This window comes from Ursus arctos, unplaced genomic scaffold (assembly GCF_023065955.2).
Source record: "Ursus arctos isolate Adak ecotype North America unplaced genomic scaffold, UrsArc2.0 scaffold_22, whole genome shotgun sequence".
Taxonomy (NCBI): domain Eukaryota; kingdom Metazoa; phylum Chordata; class Mammalia; order Carnivora; family Ursidae; genus Ursus; species Ursus arctos.
This window is the reverse complement of record NW_026622897.1, coordinates 24,201,391-24,222,895: the sequence shown is the minus strand read 5'-3', so window position 1 is coordinate 24,222,895 and position 21,505 is coordinate 24,201,391. Positions and strand designations below refer to the sequence as shown.

Below are 21,505 nucleotides of genomic sequence, written 5' to 3'. Positions count from 1 at the left end.
TTATTTCCCTTACCTCTCAAACTCTGAAAGTATGACATTGAACTCATCTTGGAGGGTCTGAACAAGCTGCCCATCTGCTTCTAAGAATTGTAAGCGTTGACTGTGTCTACTAAAGGCCTCAGTGGTTTGAGAGTTGGTTACCCTAGTGACCGCCTCTCTCCCTCTGCAGTGCTGCTGCAATTTGAGATCCGGTAGGGCACATCTACGTACAGGTCCCCAATTCCATCCGGAAAAGAGAGAACAGAAAACCACGGAGGCCTCATCGTGGAGGACCATTTTTCTCTAACTTCCTCCCCACTCCAATCCCAGTGAAGCCCCTCATTGGGCTTCCTTTAGGGTTTAGACCGACACATCTTTCTTCAGAGGGCCCCTCCATAAAAGAGTATTTTCTGAAAACTGCTTTAAAATAATTTAAAGTGGCTTAATGCCTAAAGTGCACATTTATCATCCACTGAAGGCTTTTATAGTTTTACATAACTTTCTGAGTGTTTTTAACTCTGTACTAATGCCCCGAGGCAATTATTGCAAAGGACATATTTTTATTAATTGAAATAATAAATACTTTATAGGTGTTCTAATAAAAGGTGCTGATTTAAAGTTTAAATGGTATATTGAGTCATTCGAGAATAGCCATAGAGCACACTTCTGTGAAGGCTAAATGGAAAAATAGACAGGGAGAACGAGCCCAATGAAAACTTAAATAATGGGGCACTAGATAAGATCACAGAAACAATGGAAAGAATTGTAAAGTTTTCAAAAGACACATTCACCAAAAATTTCATTTGCTACCTACTTTTCTTGCGTTCAAAGACTAGTAGGCGCTAACGTCTCTCACTGCCCCGTCAGTAGGGCACGTCTTCTACAAAACTAAGCGTCATCTGAGCCGTAACCACTTACTGGCCTTACGGAGTCACTGAAAACATACTGGCCAATTTCCTGCTCTCCATACTCTGCCTTCTTAGTCGATTGTTAGTCTGTTTTCCAAGAAATCAATAGATAGATACAGTGACTGGAATTTTGTCTAAGGACAAAGCTGGATGACCTATTACATTGGACTCAACTCCTTAACCACTCTTCCACAAATAAACACAAAAAGGATGCTCAGATGTACTTCTGTTCCTTGGTAAGATTCTTATTTGAAAATCTTACACCAGTTCAAAGATGGAGGCACAGAAGCCTGCCCCGGAAATAGCAGTCTCTAGGGAAGAGTGGCGAGAGCTCTAATTGGCCAGCTTTGTCTCTGTCATTCATGTATTACCCACGGTTTCCTCATCCAGAGTAGCACCTGCTGCATGGTTTTGAAACCAGGAAGATGAAAGTGGGAAATTGGAAAGTGCAGGAAATGACCTCAGCGTCTGCCACGTAATTCCAGACCAGCTCTGTCCAACGGTTCTCTCCGAGGTACGGACGCGTTCTGTATATGTGCTGTCCAACACAGAAGCCACTTGCCACAGGTGACTATTAAGCCCATGGAAATGTGCCAGGTGTAAGCAAGGAACAGAATTTAAAATGGGGCTTAGTTTTAATGAACTTAAATAGCCACATGCAGCTAATGGCTACCATACTGGACCGTGCCGCTCTGGGCTTCCGTGTGGCTTTTCCAAATATTAGTCACCAAATCCAGATTTCTTGACTGGTTGAATATTGAAATCTTAACCAACCGCTGAGTTTAAACCCAAACTAAAAGAAGTAGGTGGTTTGAAAGTGAAAGGGTGGAGAGAAAAAAAATGCCCTTTTCTAGTATTGAGGTACAAGGAGGAGAGGACACAATACAATCCTAAATGAAGTAGAGAAAAAGGAAGAATGCAGTTGATCACTTGAACATGCAGTACCTATATAACACCAAAAAACTATTTTGCTTTTTTTTTCCCCCTCTAAACTGAATGGAGTGAATCGGCAGATGAATTTGGCATTATGTAACACGGTGAAATATAAATGAAATACACCAGGCAGGCCTAAGTGGATGTGGATTACATTAAATATTTACACTCTACACAACAGATCTTTTGTAAAGGGCAATTTTATAAACCAGAAGCTTCAATAATAAAGGGGCGGTAGGGAGGGTGTTGTTTGTATAAGACCTGCTGTTTGACACCTAGGCCAAAGGCAATCCAACCCAGCTGCCAGCAGGTGACTTAGGTGTCACAAGATAAAATGATCCAATTGGGTTTGAAGTGCATTTGTATGTATAACGAATAAAAAAGATGGGAGCTATATAAACCAATAAACGTTGACACCCGTTATTTGAGTTAGGTGTTTTCTGTTGTTATTGCCTTTATCCGTTTGTTTTCTCCAGATTTTCAGCATTGAGCTGAAGCATTTTTTAAGAAAAAAAAAATTTTTTTCTAAAGAGACAAGCACAGAGAATAACATGGTAAACAGTCATGGGCCTACCACCCAGCTTGAACAGTTGTTCACAATTTGTTCTATTTGGTTTGGATCTTTCTTTTTAAAAAATATTTAATTTATTTATTGTGAGAGAGAGAGAGCTAAAGAGAGCATGAACAGGGGGAGGGGCAGAGGGAGAAGCAGACTCTCTGCTGAGCAAGGAGCCAGGGGACTCAATCCCAGGACCTCAGGATCACGCCCTGAGCCAAAGGCAGCCGCTTAACTGACTGAGCCACCCAGGCACACTGAATATTTTTTCTTTTTAAAAAAATAAAATAAAACACGATAGCTACAACTAAAGCCCTCTGAGTTCCTTTCCCCAGTCCCGTTGTCTTCTTTCTCCCCAAAAGAAACCATAAATATGAGTGTAATGCGTTTTGCCACGCATTTGAAGTATTTTTTGTACACATGCACATATTCCTGAACAACATATAGCACTACTTTTTATGTTTTAAAATTCACAATGTTCTCCAAAGAAGACATACAAAACATCCAAGAGGTACATGAAAAGATGCTCAACATTACTCATCATTAGGGAAATGCAAATCAAAACCACAATGAGATAGCACTTCATACCTGTTAGAATAGTTATCATTAAAAAAAAAAGAAGAGGTATCATCAAAAAGATAAGAGATAACAAATGTTGTTCAGGATGTGGAGAAAAGGGAATCCTTGCGCATTATTGCGGGGAATGCAAATTGGTGCAGCAGCCACTATGGAAAACAGTATGGAAGTTCCTCAAAAAATTAAAAATAGAATTACCATATGATTCAGGAATTTCACTTCTGGGTATATATCTGAAGGAATTGAAATCCTATCTCCAAAAGAGATCTACAGCCACCCCCATGTTCATTGCAGCATTATTCTCAATATCGAAGACATGGAAAGATCCAATACGATGGAATATTACTCAGTCATTAAAAAGAAGGAAATCTTCCCTTTTGTGACGATATGGGCCTCGAGGACATTATATTAAGTAAAATAAGTCAGACAGAGGAAGACAAATACCATATGGTCTTACTTAAATGTGGAATCTGAAAAGATCGTACTTCCAAAAACAGAGTTGAATGGTGATTGCCAGGGTCTGGGGGAGTGAGGGAAATGGGGAAATGTTAGTCAAAGGGCACAAACTTCCGGTTCTAAGAATAATAAGTTCTGGGGATCTAATCCACAACATGGTAACTATAGTTAACAATACTGTATTGTATACTTGAAAGTTGCTAAGAGAGATCTTAAATGTACTCGCCACAAAAAAGAAATAGTGATTATGAAGTGAAGGAAGTGCAACTAACCCTACTGTGGTGATCATTCACAACATCTAAGCGTATCAAATCATCACGTTGTCCACCTTACACTTACACAATGTTATAAGTCCTTTATATCTCAATAAAGCTGGAAAAATAAAATTCACAATGAATTACATTGCATATGTTTCTCCAGATTGCTCTTTTCATTCGATTCTATGTTTCTGAGAGATGTTGTAACATACGTGCATATCTTAATTAGACAAATTGTTTTTTTTAAAAGTGCTGCATTAGGGGCGCCTGGGTGGCACAGCGGTTAAGTGTCTGCCTTCGGCTCAGGGCGTGATCCCGGCGTTATGGGATCGAGCCCCACATCAGGCTCCTCCGCTATGAGCCTGCTTCTTCCTCTCCCACTCCCCCTGCTTGTGTTCCCTCTCTCGCTGACTGTCTCTATCTCTGTCGAATAAATAAATAAAATCTTAAAAAAAAAACAAAAAAAACCTCATTTAAAAAAAATAAAAATAAAAATAAAATAATAAAAGTGCTGCATTAAAAGCCACCACCATAATAATGAAAAGTAACATTCTTGTGCAATGTGAGGTATAAGCTGGAAGTGACCTCACTGGAGTTTCAAAACAAGCTGGGAAGCAGATATTACTATTAATTCCATTCAACAGATAAAGCAACATAATTCAAGAAGTTCAGGGACTTGTCCAAGGCTAAATAGGTCACAAAAGGTAGAACGTAGACACTCACTCCCTGGTCTTTGCAGGCAGGAGTTTTATAAAACAATTTGCCTGCCGTGGCTTCTTGGGAAGCTAGAATCCTGGGTTTTCAGTTAGCCCCTAAGAGCCACCAGGGAGAGTAAAAAAATGCTGGGCAGAATTTTCCCTTGCTGACTAAGGAAAGCGAGAGCTGAGAAATCAGTAAGAGGGAAGAAAATTAGAGCAATTGAGAAAAATAGAAATGGGGGAGGGGAGGAGAGAAAAAGAATCATTTTGGTTAGGGTACGTCATGTTCCCAGATTTTGCCCCCATGTCTGTAGCTTGGAAAAGACAGGCCAAGGTTTATGAAGATTGAAAGAAGTGGCTTAGATATTCTTTTTTTTTTTTTTTTAAGATTTTATTTATTCATTTAACAGAGAGAGAGCAAGGGAGACAGGCAGAGGAAGAAGGAGAAGCAGACTCCCTGCCGAGCAGAGAGCCGGCCGCCAGGCTCGATCCCAGGACCCTGAGATCATGACCCGAGCCGAAGGCAGGCAGACGCTCAACCGACTGAGCCACCCAGGCGCCCAAGAAGTGGCTTCGATATTCTTCCACATTTTCAGCCCCCCAGTGGGCAACCCTAGGGCTATAGTGCAGGACTGAAGGTGATGCCACACGTCCGTAGAGCAGTGTTTTTCCAGATACAGGAGGGATCAAAGATACTTCTAGATGTTACAGTATGGGTATTAGTTGAATGGCAGAGTGTGAAAGTGAGGTCTTTTTCTTTCTTTTTTTTTTTTTTTAAGTAGTCTTCCCCACCCAGTGTGGAGCCTGACGTGGGGCTCAAACTCACAACCCCGAGATCAAGCCTGAACTGAAATCAAGTCAGTTGCCCAACCGACTGAACCACCCAGGCACCCCCAAAGTGAGGTCATTTCCAGTTGTTTGAATTCCTCTCCATTCAGTTTATTGAACAGTCTGAATCAAGTGGAGAACAAACATGAAATGTTTTCTTTTCCCCCTTCTGCCGTGCTCAGTTGAATCTCTTTTCCCCATTATTCTGTGAAAGAAAGGAGAGGTGGGGATACGTCTCTTCCCTAAATGATGCCCGATCTTCCCTTGGCTGTGTTGCTTTTCTGGCTAAAACTTCTTGGTTAGTGATGCTCCCTTGTTCCAAGCATCCAAGTTCTGGTTGTCACATTAGTGTGAGGGCGAGCGCTTCCGTGGGGCCTGCGTCGTTCCTTGACGTTGGAGGCTCACTCAGGCTTAACCACATCAACCGTCCCTCGTCTCCCATTCCCAGGGGTCTCAACTAGGGTCCTGTACACATCCAACTCCAGGAGGCATACCCAGGCTCCTCTGAGTACTCTGTCTCCACACCCCACCTGGGGTCTCAGCTCCAGGCCAAGGAGACTGATTCCAACCTCTGTGAGGAGGGGAGATGCCAACTCCTTTCTTACTCCTCGGTGGGGTCTGTGAGTGGTTCTCTCAGGACCCTGACTGCCTCGGGGTGGTAGCATTCCTGAACTGCCCCATCCTGCTGCTTCACACCGGACCAAGCCTGAGAAGTCGGGACTGATTTTCGCCAGGCCTCTCCCCAGCCGCTTTCTCCAGGCAACCGCTTTTATGGGCTTACAGGCACATAATGATCAAGGAGCAGGAGCAGGCTCGGCTGCTTCCCAATAAGCCTTAAGCAGGTATCAGGCCTCTATTGTTTTCAACTCTGCATGGGCAGTCGAGGCACAGAAAACCTCCTTTGTTCTCAGCCTGGGATCCCCGGTTGCCAATTCCCATGACATCAAAGAGAAATTCTCCGTTGGCTGTTGGTGCTGGTACGTTGTATGTCGCAGTCACCTCTAACGTTTTCAGTCTCCTTTTGCAAGCAGAGAGAACAAGCCTTCTTGAGGCAACATCTGTCTGCAAGCTAAGGTCATTTGGCGTTTCTTGTGTTTATTTTCACAGAATATTTTATTTATGACAAATGATATGGATTTTTCCATTTACCATAGTGAGAGAATGTTTTATTTTTAGATGACCTTATATGAGCTTTTAAAAAAGTAATTGTGTTTAAAGAAAAATATTTGGTTGGTAATTGTACGGATGGTAAGTAGACAGGGAAAAACAGTGAAAGTGCTATTCGAAACATGGAAAGTTTGTGAAACTTATAAATAGGCCTTAGAAATATGAGTTAAATTGAGCTGAGGCATGTAACGTGTTTAAAGTAGCTTACCAGGTGCCTGGCTGGCTCAGTCCAAAGAATGTGCATCTCTTGATCTCGTGGTTGTGAGTTCAAGCCCCTCTTTGGGTGTAGAGATTTCTTAAAAAAAACAAAGTCTTTAAAAAAAGTAGCTTACCAATAAAAAAATAAAGTAGTTTACCAATAGATGTTTATTAAATGTTAGGGATTCACCATAGTACTGAATATCACATGCCTGGTGGGTTTTTTTCTTTTTTAAAAAGATTTGATTGATTGATCGATTGATTGATTGATTTAGGAAGAGAGAGCAAGCAGGGGGAGGGGCAGAGGGAGAGGGAAAGAGAGAATCTCAAGCCGACTCTGCGCTGAGCACCCAGGCAGACACGGGGCTCGATCCCACAGCTGGGATCATGACCTGAGCCGAAATCAAGAGTCAGATGTTTAGCTGACTGAACCACCCAGGCACCCCTCCTGGTGGGTTTTTTAAAACAGCCATATTGGGGGCGCCTGGGTGGCACAGCGGTTAAGCGTCTGCCTTCGGCTCAGGGCGTGATCCCGGCGTTATGGGATCGAGCCCCGCATCAGGCTCCTCCGCTATGAGCCTGCTTCTTCCTCTCCCACTCCCCCTGCTTGTGTTCCCTCTCTCGCTGGCTGTCGCTCTCTCTGTCAAATAAATAAATAAAATCTTTAAAAAAAAAAAACCCAGCCATATTGAAGTATAATTTATACGCCATAAAATTCACATTTTAAGTGTCTGTTCAATGACTGTTAGTAAATTTACGGAGCTGTGCATCCACCAGCACAATTCAATTTTAGAGCATTTCCATCACTGCCCAAAGATTCCCCCACGCCCATTTATTTTGACTCTCCCTCCCCTCTCCCCCAGCTCCAGGCAACTGTAACCCACTTTAAGTCCCTACAGATTTGTCTTTTCTGGATTTGCCTTTCCTCATGTAATTGGACTTATAGAATATGCGATCTTTTTTGTCTGGCTTCTTTCATGAGCAAAATGTTTTTGTGGTTCACCCATGAATGATGCCGCTACAAACATTCACACACAAGTCTTTGTGTGCACATAGGCTTTCATTTCTCTTGGATAAATGCCAAGCAGTAGACATGCTGGGTTGTACAGTAAATTTATGTTTAACTTTTTAAGAAACCGCCAAACTGTTTTCCAAAGAGGTGGCACTGTTTTCCATTCCTACCAGCAAAGGATGAGTGTACCAGGCATTGTACATGTATTATTTTGCATAGATATGTGTGGTCATATCATAACCACTACTTTCTAGGTGGGAAACTTGAGACTGAAAGAGGTTAACTGACTTGCAGCCTTGACAAAGCCAGTATTCAACCATGTCTGATTCCAAAGCCATCCTTTTTCTACTCTGAAACTAGGCTCTGTGCTGGATGCTTGTTGCCTTCAGCAGAGACCGGGGACAGTACTTTGCTTTTTGGCTCAATCACTCTAAGGAGCCAAGACATCAGGTGAGTAATGGAGCCTCGAGGCTTCCATTTCTGCCCCCTGGTCCTGGATGCCACACCCCGGATATGGTTCACATGACTCATTTACTTCTTCAAGTTTAGAATGTGACACAGCAAATGAGCAAGCTGGGCAATAGAGACAGGTGTCCATTCCTGTGGACTTTGACAGTCTGGTAACTGCTTGGCTGGCCACAAAACAGGGAGAGGAGAGTTTTGCTTTCCTCTTTTCTCTGAGTCAGCAAGTAGTCAGTTACTGAAATCACACCCGCTAACAAGTCCAGGCAACCACTGACTGCATCGTTCCCTGCCTCGTTGGGTACGGTTGGTCAGAACACACACAGCAAGATATGTAACTTGATTACATAAACGCACAGACAAGCTTGTCAAATTGAAAAGATCAAGCAAGGGGTGCCTGGATGGCTAAGTCGGTTAAGCGTCCGACTCTTCATCTGGCTCCGGAGGTGATCTCGGAATCGTGGGATTGAATTCTGTGTCAGGTTCCTCTCTCGGTGCAGTCTGCTTGAGGTTCTCTCTCCCTCTGCCTCTTCCCTCTGCGCTCTCTCTCTCTCTCTAAAATATATAAATACGGGCGCCTGGGTGGCACAGCGGTTAAGCGTCTGCCTTCAGCTCAGGGCGTGATCCCGGCGATCTGGGATCGAGCCCCACATCAGGCTCTTCCACTATGAGCCTGCTTCTTCCTCTCCCACTCCCCCTGCTTGTGTTCCCTCTCTCGCTGGCTGTCTCTATCTCTGTCGAATAAATAAGTAAAATCTTTAAAATAAATAAATAAATAAATAAATAAAATATATAAATAAAGTAAATCTTTAAAAAAAGGAAAGAAAAGATCAGGCAAGAGTGCTTGCTTTCTGTAATCTTTACCTTCAGCAGGATTTTAATACAAGTCTATCTTCTCTTATTCATATCTTCCTACATCACCGTCCCCAGGGGCATCATGTTAGGGTAAACAAGCATGGAATCTGGCATTTTCCTTCATTCATCTTTCACAGCAGGGGCCGTGTCTTGTTCAGCTTTGTGTTCCCTGCAGTGCTTAGCATGGCGTCTTGTAACATCAGACCTTCATCATATCTCACCTGGGCCATGGCAATCGATCTCCCAGCGGTCACCCTCCACCTCTATCTCCACTATGCAGTCCATTTTCCACACTGTCTCCTGAATTATCTCTCTAAAGCACATTTTTTACTCAAAGAGAAATGATGACATTTTATTATTTAATTAGATTCATGGGGTTGCAAATGGTAAAGGTAATGCCACACGTGTCTGTGCGTTAAAGATGCCCACTGATTTATGGTGCGGCCAAAAAAAAAGAAAAAAGAAGATATTTTAAGGCCGTCAACTGCTGTGGGGAAAAAAAATCCATATTCTTAAGCAGGTTATAAAAGACCATTTGTAACCTGGCTCAGCACACCACAGCTTGATTTCTCACTATTCTCTTCCCCTCTCTGCTCTTTCTTTTTTTTTTTTTTTTTAAAGATTTTATTTATTTATGTGACAGAGAGACAGCCAGCGAGAGAGGCAACACAGCAGGGGAGTGAGAGAGGAAGAAGCAGGCTCCCAGCGGAGGAGCCTGATGTGGGGCTCGATCCTGGAACGCCGGGATCACGCCCTGAGCCGAAGGCAGACGCTTTAACGACTGAGCCACCCAGGCGCCCCCTCTCTGCTCTTTCTAAAAGGATCACTTACTGGGGGCGCCTGGCTGGCTCAGTCAGTGGAGCATGGGACTCTTGATCTCAGGGTCATTAGTTGAAGTCCCATGTTCAGCGTAGAGCCTACTTTATAAATACATACATACATAAAAGGACCACTTATTCACTCTCTTTACGTTTCGTAGCACCTGTGACAGGCCTGAACATAGAGCAGTGTTCAGTAAATACTTTTTGGTAGATTGATCGTTGTTTTGACCTGTTAAGAGCTGTGTCAATTCAGTAAGTCTTCAAAGGAGACTTCTACTAATTCCTTGGACTTTCTTCAAAACAGAGGAGGTATAAAAAATGATAAATAAAGGATACTTTTTTCTCTTCTTCTCCTATCGATGTCTTAATTTTTTAAAGTTTTTTTTAATATCTTTATTTTAAAATTGCAGAAGTGTCCACCCTTCAAAGTAGAAGAAATTCTCAAAGAAATAGCAAGACTGCTAATTTTCTTAACATCAAGCAATCAAGTGCAATGCAATTTGGAAGGCTTTAATGGTCATTTAAACTTGAATTGCTAATCATTTTCTTAGGAAAACATAACACGACAAAGAAATAAAGGAAAGAAAACATAAATGAAAGGTCTCACAGGATATTCAAGATGGTCACACTTTACAAACCAATATGGGTCAACAATGAACAGTTCTGTCAATGCTATTCTGGGAAATGGATGAGTTAAAACCACCAAGAGAATCTTAAAATCTAATCTTAAAATTTAGTCAATTTCAGACGAGCATATAGATTTGTAAATTTCATAATATATTAATGATTTTGTAAATTTCATGATATATTAATGATTTTACCATCAGAATGTCTTATTCTGTTATGTATATGGCCACCCTCATAAGCAAGTTGACGTAATAGAATTCATTATCAAACCCTTTAATTAAATACTTATAGATATTACTTAAAAACTAAACCACGTGCCGGGGTGCCTGGCTGGCTCAGTCGGAAGAGCGTGTGACTCTTGATCTCAGGGTTATGAGTTCAAGCCCTATGTTGGGTGTAGACATTACTTAAATAAATAAAACTTTAAAAAATATATAAAATAGGGGTGCCTGGGTAGCGCAGTCGTTAAAGCGTCTGCCTTCCGCATCAGGGCGTGATCCCGGTGTACCGGGATCGAGTCCCACATCTGGCTCCTCCGCTAGGAGCCTGCTTCTTCCTCTCCCACTCCCCCTGCTGTGTTCCCTCCCTCGCTGGCTGTCTCTCTGTCACATAAATAAATAAAATCTTTAAAAGAAAAAAATAAAAAATATATAAAATAAAAACAACAAAAAAACCTAAACCATGTGCAAACAAAACAAAACAAAACAAACCTGGAAAAAAATTGTAGCAAATTTGACAACAACAATATGTTGTTATGTAAAAGGCTGTTAAAATGAAATAGAACGCTCTATCCAACAATGTTGATGGGCGAGCAGCTTGGTGATCAGATCACCAAGGAAGTAATATGATTCGTAGTTACCATGAGAAAGTCATTCAGTTCTAACTTCACCAGAAATCAATATACCACTTTTTGTTGAGCAAACTAGCCAAAGATAAAGAAAAAGGAGTTTATCACCCGTGCCTCGTGAGTACGTGATAAAACAAGGAATAATACAATTCTTTTTTTTTTTTTTTTAATTTTATTTATTCGACAGAGATAGAGACAGCCAGTGAGAGAGGGAACACAAGCAGGGGGAGTGGGAGAGGAAGAAGCAGGCTCATAGCGGAAGAGCCTGATGTGGGGCTCGATCCCACAACGCCGGGACCACGCCCTGAGCCGAAGGCAGACACTTAACCGCTGTGCCACCCAGGCGCCCCGGAATAATACAATTCTGGTGGCGGGGCGCCTGGGTGGCTAGCTCAGTGGTGGTTAAGCGTCTGCCTTCGGATCAGGTCATGATTTGAGTCCGGGGACCCAGCCCTGTATCAGGCTCCCTGCTCAGTGGGGAGTCTGCTTCTCCCTCTCCCTCTGCCCCTCACTCCACTCTTGTGCTCTCTCTCTTTCTCTCAAATAAATAAATAAATAAATAAATAAAATCCTTAAAATATATATGTGTGTGTGTGTTGTGTGTGTGTATAGATAGATAGATAGAAAGATATATTTCTGGTGGCAATATAACATTGGGACAGTCCTTTCGTAATGCTATCTGGCAACTGTGTCAAAGATCTTAAAAATGTTTGTGCTTTTTTGGTAATTTCACTTCTGGGATCTATACTAAGGGAATAGTCCTACATGAGGAAAAAAGAAATATAACATGCAGAAAACATTATATATAGCTCTTTGGGGTCTGCCGCGGAAACAAGATGACATAGAGGACCTCATCGTTTGGAAAGTGTCGCAATAAGAGGCACCCGTTGTGCCCCCGCTGTGGCTCAAAGGCTTACCGCCTTCAGAAGTCCACTGGTGGCAAATGTGCCTATCCTGCCAAGCGCAAGAGGAAGTACAACCGGAGCGCCGAGGCTAAAAGAGGAAATACCACTGGGACCGTTGAATGAGGCACCTAAAAATCGTATACCGCAGATTCAGGGATGGATTCCGTCAAGGAACAAAGCCTCAGCCCAAGAGGACAGCTGTGGAAGCATCCAGTTCATCTTGATTTTAATGATTAGTCACACAATAAATGTTCTGGTTTAAAACAAAACAGAACAAAACAGAACAACCCCCACATTATATGTATAGTTGCAAACCACCTAAATATTCAAGAGTAGAAGAACACAAGAGAAATTCTGATATATTTATTTGATGAATGTGATACAGCAAATAGGAATCGGCATGAATGACTCCCACGAACATAATATTGAGAAGACAAAGCAAGCTGTAGAATACCTACTGTATGAAACTAATTATGTAAAGTTTGAAATATGCAAATAAAACTACTTAGTGAGGGTTACATATATATGTGGTAAATGTATAAAGGCGTGGACTGAATAGTTTCTCCAGAACTCACAGGGGAGGCTGCAAGTTTTGGGGGTAGGGCTGGAGGGAAGAAAACTGGTGTCGTTCTATCTTTTCTTCCCATTTGAAATTGAGGATGACTTTAGGAAACACTAGAGGGGTGAGTTAATAGGACTTGGTTAACGGTTAAGTATGGGGCTTGACAGAGTCAAAATCTTGAGGATTTGATCACATAGTTGTCTGGGTCATGGAAGGTGGGTATTAATAAGAGGGGAATTGTTAGTTTATTTTTTTGTGTTAAGTTTCAGATGTTGGCCAAACTTCCATATAGGTATTAATAATCTTGGTAAGTCAATTATAATAAGCAGATGAGAAGAAAAATAAAGTGAATGTGAAAGAAAGAGATGATCCTGTCCCTACTGAGATAATAATATGTATTTGTTTTGCCTGTTTCTTTTCTTTTTCTTTTTTTTTTTTTTTTTTTTTTTAGGTTTTTATTTACTGAGCACCTGGGTGGCTCAGTTGGTTGAGTGTCTGCCTTTGGCTCAGGTCATGATCCCAGAGTCCTGAGATCAAATCCCGCATGGGGCTCCCTGCTCAGCGGGGAGTCTGCTTGTCCCTCTGCCCCTCCTCCCTGCTTGTGCACACCATCTCTCTCACTCTCTCAAAAATAAACAAAATTTAGGACGCCTGGGAGACTCAATTGGTTAAGCATCTGCCTTTGGCTCAGGTCATGATCCAAGGGCCCTGGGATCGAGTCCCTCATCGGACTCCTTGTTCAGTGGGGACTCTGCTTCTCCCTCTGCCCGCCGCTCCCCCTGCTCGTGTGTTCTCTGTCTCTGTCTCTGTCTCTCTCTCTGACAAATAAATAAAAATCTTAAAAAAATAAAAACTAAAAATAAAATTTTAAAAAACCAAGATTTTATTTACTTATTTTAGGTGGGAGGGGCAGAGAGAGAGGGAGAAAGAATCTCAAGCATGCTGAGCATGGAGCCTGATGCCGGGCTCGGTCCCACCACCTTGAGATCATGACCTGAGCTGAAAGCATGAGTTAGGCACTTAATCGACTGAGCCACACCGGTGTCCCTGCTTTGTCTATTTCTAAACCTGTTTATAACAAGGCTTTGTATGACTTGAGAGAGGGCAGTATTTCACGGTCTTGAAGATAATATAACAATGGCTTTTTTTTTTTTTTAATATTGCCAGGAACACCATCAATTTATGTCTGTCTGTACTTGGGGACCAGACAGCATCTTATTAAACTCTAAGAAAACAGTTCTATGATGGGAGGAGTGGTGAAAGAAGTACAAAAATAGAAAATTCAATCAGAAAGCTTCTATGATGTATGACATCTTCAAAAATCAACTTCAGACATCTAAATATTGGGGAATAGTGTCAGTTTACATCTCATGAATATACTCTTTATTTTAAGTATGGCAAAAGTTAATGCTGGTAAGTGTTTACTTTTCTGTCTTTGCCGGACATTAGGGTATATTGACAAGTAAGTCTTTGAATCTTCTTAATGGGTGAAATTTTCTGACCTTTGCATGGGGTCCTCCTTCGGGTGTGTTGTTTTTGCTCTGGCTCTAAGTGTGGCCCATGCACCAGCAGCAACAGCGTCACCTTAGAATTTGTTAGAAATGCACATCTGATCCCACCTCAGCCTTTCTGAATTATAATCTGTATTTTATACGGTCCCCACAGGACTCATATGCAAATTAAAATTTGGAAAGCACTGATGTAGCCAATTAGGAAAATGAAATTCAAAAGTAAAAGTCCCCTGGATTTTAGTAATTATTAAAAGGCAGTGATTCTTGGTCTTTTATAGGGTTTTGGACTCCTTGGAATGTGCTGGAAATTATGAAATCTTCCCTCAGAAAAAATGCACATATGAACTGGAACATGATATTTAGCATAAAACTTTTAGAGGGATTCAAGAGTTTCAAGGTTAAAAGCTAGGGTCTTATTTTTCTTCTCTAACCTGGGGGAAAACTTTTCAATAATTTGCGTATGAATGGACTGAAAGACTAGGGCCTGAACACGACCTGAATAGTTGAAATGTTTGTGTGAGCCTGTGACTTTTGTATGAAGAAACAAAAGAACCTCAAAAGTATTTTTTCTAGAAACCAAGTTACCAGCAATGATTGCATTTATAGATATTAGTGATTAATGTTTCTTCCCGGTGAGGAAATAAATTTAAACGTAAAAGAACTTGGTTTTGTCTTGAATAAAATGAAGAGATTGGATGCCATACTAGAATTTGAAAAGGAACCTTGAGAGAAAAGAATCCTGCTCAATTCTCAAGCTCTCTGCTGGTTACTTTAATACGATAAGAAAGAGAAGTTAAGAGAATATTTACATTCCATGACCACAGGAGTAGAGTAAATAAAAAACACTGTTAAGGAGGAGAAAAAGTCTTACTTAAATTTATATCTATGCAGAACCTGTCTCTTGTTAATGTTTGCTGAGAAGGAGCAAAAGCTCAAGCAACTTAAAATCCAAACATGAAGTATCATGGTAGCCATGAAGTACAATGGACTTTTCTCCTTACTTTTTACTGTGTCGTACTTTTAATAATCAGAGAAATATGGTCCTTACTAACAGAGGATTATTTGTCTAGCCAATGGCACTTGGCTTCCTCTCAGTCTTTAAATTATGCATCTATACCCCTGGTACAATATCCCTGCTTTCCTCTTCTTTATTGCCATATATACTAGAAAAATCCATCCCATTTTTTTAAGCTGATTTGCATCAGCAATATCTCTTTCTGAGGATTATTCGTGGATTACCCATAAATATTCAGAACAATGTTTCTGTGGATCTTAATCTGCGCTATATTTGGCATAGGGTTTTGTTTTCTAAAAAATGTTCCATTTCTTTTCTCCCACTCAGCATAAGACTTACCCCAGTTTACTGTTTGGCCAGCCAACGTATTTGCAATCTCACTCGGATCCAACGGGGCCACATGAAAGTTTCGCACACTGTAAGAGCACTTATACAAAAAGAGGGGTTTAACTCAAAATAGAAATTGCACTGTATTGATTTTTTAAAATTAAGTTTTAAGTGAACCAAAAGAGGTGCTCTGAAGGCTTCATCACTGAAAATTCTTAGAAAGTATTCTCTTTCATGTTTTCTGGGAGCTATCTTTTTGGAAAACGGTCCTTCACATCCTCTTAGCATACTCTACTAAATTTTTTTTCTCTCTCCATTTTGCTACCCCATACCACTTTTCCCAATACTGGCTCAGAATCTGCATTTGTCTCCCTCTTCCATCCACCATTGTGTCCTGTTATTTTTCTCCATCACTATGCAGCTAGAGGTTAAGCCAAATCAGAAACAAGAGGAAAAAGTTGGCAAGAGGCCACAGCTTGTTTAAAACCTTCTACATTTAATACAGTTCTCGGGCTCTGCCTAGAAAGTAAGTTTCACTAATAAACAACTAGCAATCCAGCTATTCTAATAGTTGAGCTGCAAGTGAAAGCCTACCCCGGGGCTGCTGGGCTGTTACTTACACACCACTGTGGAACCAAAGGTGCGTTCAGAGAAAAGAGAAACGTAGATCACCAGTCCTGTTTCCTGCTGTCAGTGAGCAGTGCAGAGAGGATCATAAGTAACCTTGGCAAGTGAGCCGACCACAGGCAACATGGTAAAGCAGGTCAAGTGTGCCTGGAGCAGAAACGTCAACCCCTGGGACTCCAGAAAATCCTTCTTTAATAATTGACCCATCTCGTGCATCTCATTTCTGCGTAGAATGCTCTCCATCCCTACATATTTTTCTATGGTGTTTCCTATCACTATTGTTACCATGTAGCAAAACAACTAATTTGTATTTAAGTTTTTTTTTTTTTTTTTTGGTGGGGCAGCTGTGGTGAGGAGGGGCAGAGGAGAGCGAGAGAAAGAATCCTGAGCAGGCTTCCCACCCAGTGAAGCCCAGTGAGTATCTTTATAATCATTATTCTGAACTCTAGTTTCGACATCTTAACTTACATCCTTACTGATTAGGTCCCTGGCAGTCAGCACTGCCTCTTGTTCTCTTTTTTGATGTGAGTTTTTCTGTCTTGTCATTCTTATAGAAAGCAGTTGCTTTTCTTTCTTTCCCTTTTTTTTTTAGAAAGTCTTTTTTTTTTTTTAAGATTTTATTTATTTATTTGACAGAGAGAGGGAGGGAGAGAGCACAAGCAGGGGGGGAGTGGCAGGCAGAGGGAGAGGGGGAGGGGGAAGCAGGCTCTCCGCTGAGCAGAGAACAGGACTGCAGGGCTCTATCCCAGGACCCTGGGATCATGAGCTGAGCCCAGGGCAGCCGCTTAACCGACAGAGCCACCCAGGCGCCCGTTAATTTATGCTTTTGCATGTATCAGTTCATTTCTTTGTCTTGCTGAATAGCACTCCATTGTATGGATATACCACAATATGTTTACCCATTCATCTGTTAACTGAAATTCCATTCAGTGTTGTTTTTCATATGCAGAGCGTTGTTGGAAAGTTGAGAGTAGGCTTATCCACACATTTTACACTTGTGTTTATTACATGGATCAGTTCTTGCATGTACAATAAACAGTGTGATTCAAGAGAAGGCTTTTCCACCCTTAGTACATTCATAGGGTCTCTCTCCTATATGAATGTTGTAATATTTAATGAGGTACGGATTCTGCTGAATATTTCTGCACGTGCATTGTATTTAAAGGATTTCTCAAACATGAATTTTCATTTGCTACTCAATGTTTTTTCACCTTCCTTACATAAATAGCGTTTATCTGCAGGTATGACTTCTCTAGTGTCTAATGAGGCTTGACTTCTGAATAAAAGCGTTCTCATACCTACTACATGCAGAAGATTTCTCTTTTGTATGGATTGTTTGATAAATAATGATGTTTCTCCTTTTGGGTGAAGATTTTCCACATTTATTAAAATCATAGAGTTTCTTTCCAATATGAATGGTTTTAGTGTTTTTTTTGTTTGTTTGTTTGTTTAAAGATTTTAGTTATTTATTTAACAGAGAGAGAGGCAGCCAGCGAGAGAGGCAACACAGGCAGGGGGAGTGGGAGAGGAAGAAGCAGGCTCATAGCGGAGGAGCTTGATGTGAGGCTCAATCCCAGGACCCCGGAATCACGCCCTGAGCCGAAGGCAGACGCTTAACGACTGAGCCACCCAGGCGCCCCTCCAATATGAATGTTTTGATCTTTAATGCAGTATTGCTTCTAGCTGAAGACACTTCCACATTGATTACATTCAGCGGTTTCTTTCCAATACTAATTTTCTCAGGCTCTGTGAGATTTTTTCACTACTAGAGGCTTTCCCACTTTCTTTAAATCTATAGGGTTTCTCTCCAGGATGCCTTCTTTGGTGTCTAATGAGTCTTAGCATTTGAAGAGAAGCTTTTCCACATTCCTAAGGTTTCTCCTTAGAATGATGAGTATGAAGTTTATCTATTACAGCCGAAGGATTTTCCGCATTTATCGCTTTTATAGGATTTCCTCCCTCAAAAAAGAGAGAGAACACTTGGCTATATTCAGCACATGCATGAATGCACACTCTCCAGTATGCATTTTCTCATGATCTCTGAGTTATTGCTTCAGGCTAAATGTTTTCCACATTCGCTACACTCATGAATTTTTCTCCAGTATGATTTTTTTTAATTAATTTATTTTTTTTTTATGTGTAAGGAGATCTGAGTTGGCTGGAGGCTTTGCAGTACTCCTTACATGGTATAGTTTCTCTTTTGGATTATTCTCAGGTATCTGTTGACATTATACTCCTGAGAGAAGACTTTTCTTACAATGATCACCCTTAAATGAGATCACTACGAATAGGATGAACTAGCATCCTCATTATATTTATAATAATTCTTGCTTACACAGCTTTCCTCATATCAAAATTTAAGGTATGGCCCTAATTTTTCAAACTGAGCCACATTCATAAAGGTGTTTTCTTGAAAAGAACAATGTTTGATGGAAAGTACGTTTCCATTTCATATATTTCCTGCCTTTTACTGTGACTGTGTTTCAGGGGAAAAGATGCTACTTGACTTTAAGTCTTCATAATGCTTCTTTCTCTCCCTGCTTATGAAGCTTCGCAGGCTTCTTCTGAACATCACCTCCTTTCCAATTCTCCCTCAACATCCGTGATTCTGGCTGTTTGAACTGAAGACGATATCCAGTCTTGTGACTTAAGATCTCTAGGAGTCTGGGACACCTGGATAGCTCAGTCGGAAGGGCATACAACTCTTAATCTTGGGGTTGTGAGTTTGAGCCCCACATTGGGTGTAGAGATTACTTAAATAAATAAAACTTAAAGAAAAATCTCTAGGAGTCTGGGCCACAAACAAAAGCAGATACCCCATAGCAAGTTCTTTTGTAGTCGTCTATTTTTTTTTTTTAAGATTTAATTTATTTAAGTCATCTCTACACCCAGTGTGGGGCTTGAACTCATGACCCCAACATCATGGGTTGCACACTCCACCAACTGAGCTAGCTAGGGGCGCCTCTTCTTCTTCTTCTTCTTCTTCTTCTTCTTCTTCTTCTTCTTCTTCTTTTTAATATTCATTTATTTATTTTGGAGGGGAGGGGCAAGGGGAGAGGGAGAGAAATCCTCAAGCAGACTCCCCAACACAGGGGCTCGATCCTGGGACCCTGGGATGATGACTTGAGCCGAAATCAAGAGTTGGATGCTTAACCCGCTGAGCCACCCAGGCACTGCAGTCCCTATTTTTTAAAATTTTATTTTTCCTCTCCATAATAAGTATATTTAATTTTATATAAAATATCATTTAAAAATATTTATCTGCTCCATTCCTTAGACTTTTCCTTTCAAATCCAACAAATAAGCAAACGAAAACAAACTTAATACCGCTGCTATTTCATAAATGCGTATAACCCCTGCCGTCCACATTCAGTCCCTACCCCCCCCAGCACACAGTCTTGTACCCACATAGGTTCCCACTCACTTTATAATGTTGCCTCAGTTTCCTATGGCTTTCATAACAAAGTACCACCAACTAGGTGCTTAAAACAATAGAAGTTTATTCTCCCACAGTTCTGGAGGTTCGGTGTCCAAAATAAAGGTGTGGGCAGGGCAATTCTCTCTCTGAAGACTCTAGGGAACAATCCTTCTTGAAACTGTTGCGGGATACTGGCAGTCTTTGGTTTCCTTTGGCCTGTACGTACATGGTAGTTCATCTCTGCCTCTTTTTCTAAAAAATATTTTTATTTTTAAGTAATCCCTACACCCAACATGGGGCTCAAACTTACAACCTCAAGATCAAGAGCCCCATGGTCTACTGACTGAATCAGTCAGGTGTCCCTCTGCCTCTGTCTTTATATATCTTTCCCTGTGTGATGTGTCTTTATTTTCTCTTCTTACAAGAATACCCATCATTATGTTAGGGCCCAACCTATCTAGTATGACATTATCTTAACTAATTATATCTGCAAAGACCCTATTTTCAAATAAGATCTGTCACAGATTCCAGATATGAACTTTGGAGGACACTATCAACACAGTATAAATTTCAAACACTCGGGCAGAGGCATGGGGACTGGGGGATGGGCATTAAGGAAGGCACTTGATGTAATGAGCACTCGGGGTTATATGCAACTGATGGATTACTAAATTCTACCTCTGAAACTAATAATACATTATATGTTCATTAAATTGAAAAATTTTTAAAGATTTTACTTATTTGAGAGAGAGAGAGAGAGCATGAGTGGGGGAGTGGCAGACAGAGAGCAAGAAGCAGACTCCCCACTGAGCCAGGAACCTGATGTAGGGCTCCATCCCAGAATCCTGAGATTGAATTTAAATAAAAAATTAATAAATTAAAAAAAATAGGGGCATCTGGGTGGCTCAGTCGTTAAGTGTCTGCCTTCAGCTCAGGGCATGATTCCAGGGTCCTGGGATCGAGCCCTACATTGGGCTCCCTGCTCTGCTGGGAGCCTGCTTCCTCTCCCACTCTCCCTGCTTGTGTTCCCTCTCTCGCTGGCTGTCTCCATCTCTGTCGAATAAATAAATAAAATCTTTAAAAAAATAAATTAAAAAAAATAAATTTCAAACATTCAGTTACACTCATAGTTACCCACACCTGAACCCTGTTAGGTTTTTTCCTGAACAAGAGTGAAGATTGGGGGGCCTGGGTGGCTCAGTCAGTTAAGCGTCTGCCTTCGGCTCAGGTCATGATCCTGGAGTCCTGAGATCGAGCCCTCATTGGGCTCCCTGCTCCTCAGGGAGCCTGCTTCTCCCTCTCCCTCTGCCCCTCCCCCTGCTTGCGTTCACTCTCTTTCTTTCTCTCTCTCTGTCAAATAAATAAATAAAATCTTAAAAAAATATAGTGAAGCTCTGAACAACTCTGGCCTGGTCACAAACTCCTTGATTCTTTCTCGGAAGCCCACCCAGTTCCAGTATCAGTCATCCCCTTTCCTCACAGTGCAGACCTGAAGCTGAAGGACTAGTCTTTTTGTTTTTTTGCACTATTATCTTGCTTTATTATTTCAAACTTACAGAAAAGTTGCAAAAATAGTACAAGAATTACCATACACTTTTCATGCAGGTTCTCCATATGTTAACATTTTAGTCATATGTACATGGAATTTTTTTTCTTTTTCTGAACTGTTTGAGAATAAACTGCAGATACATTTCCCCTTCACTTGGTGTATATTTCCTAAAAGTAAGAAAATACTTTTATTTATCCACAATACAATGCTCAAAATCAAGAAATTCATATTTATATAGTATTATTATCTAATCTACAGAGTTTATTCCAATGTGACCAATTGTTTTCTATACATGTAAAAAAAGTTTTTTCCTGGTCCAGGATCCAAATCTGGGGCATTTAGTTGTGTCTTTTTAGACTCCTTTAGTCTGGAACGGTTCCACAGACTTAGCTTTTCATGACGTTAACAATT

The 21,505-nt window shown here is 41.1% G+C and overlaps 1 pseudogene; it reads left to right on the top strand.

Annotated features, from left to right (window-relative positions):
• The first annotated feature begins 12,016 nt into the window (after positions 1-12,016).
• Positions 12,017-12,309, top strand: LOC113259739 (60S ribosomal protein L37-like; annotated as a pseudogene).
• Positions 12,310-21,505: the final 9,196 nt, after the last annotated feature.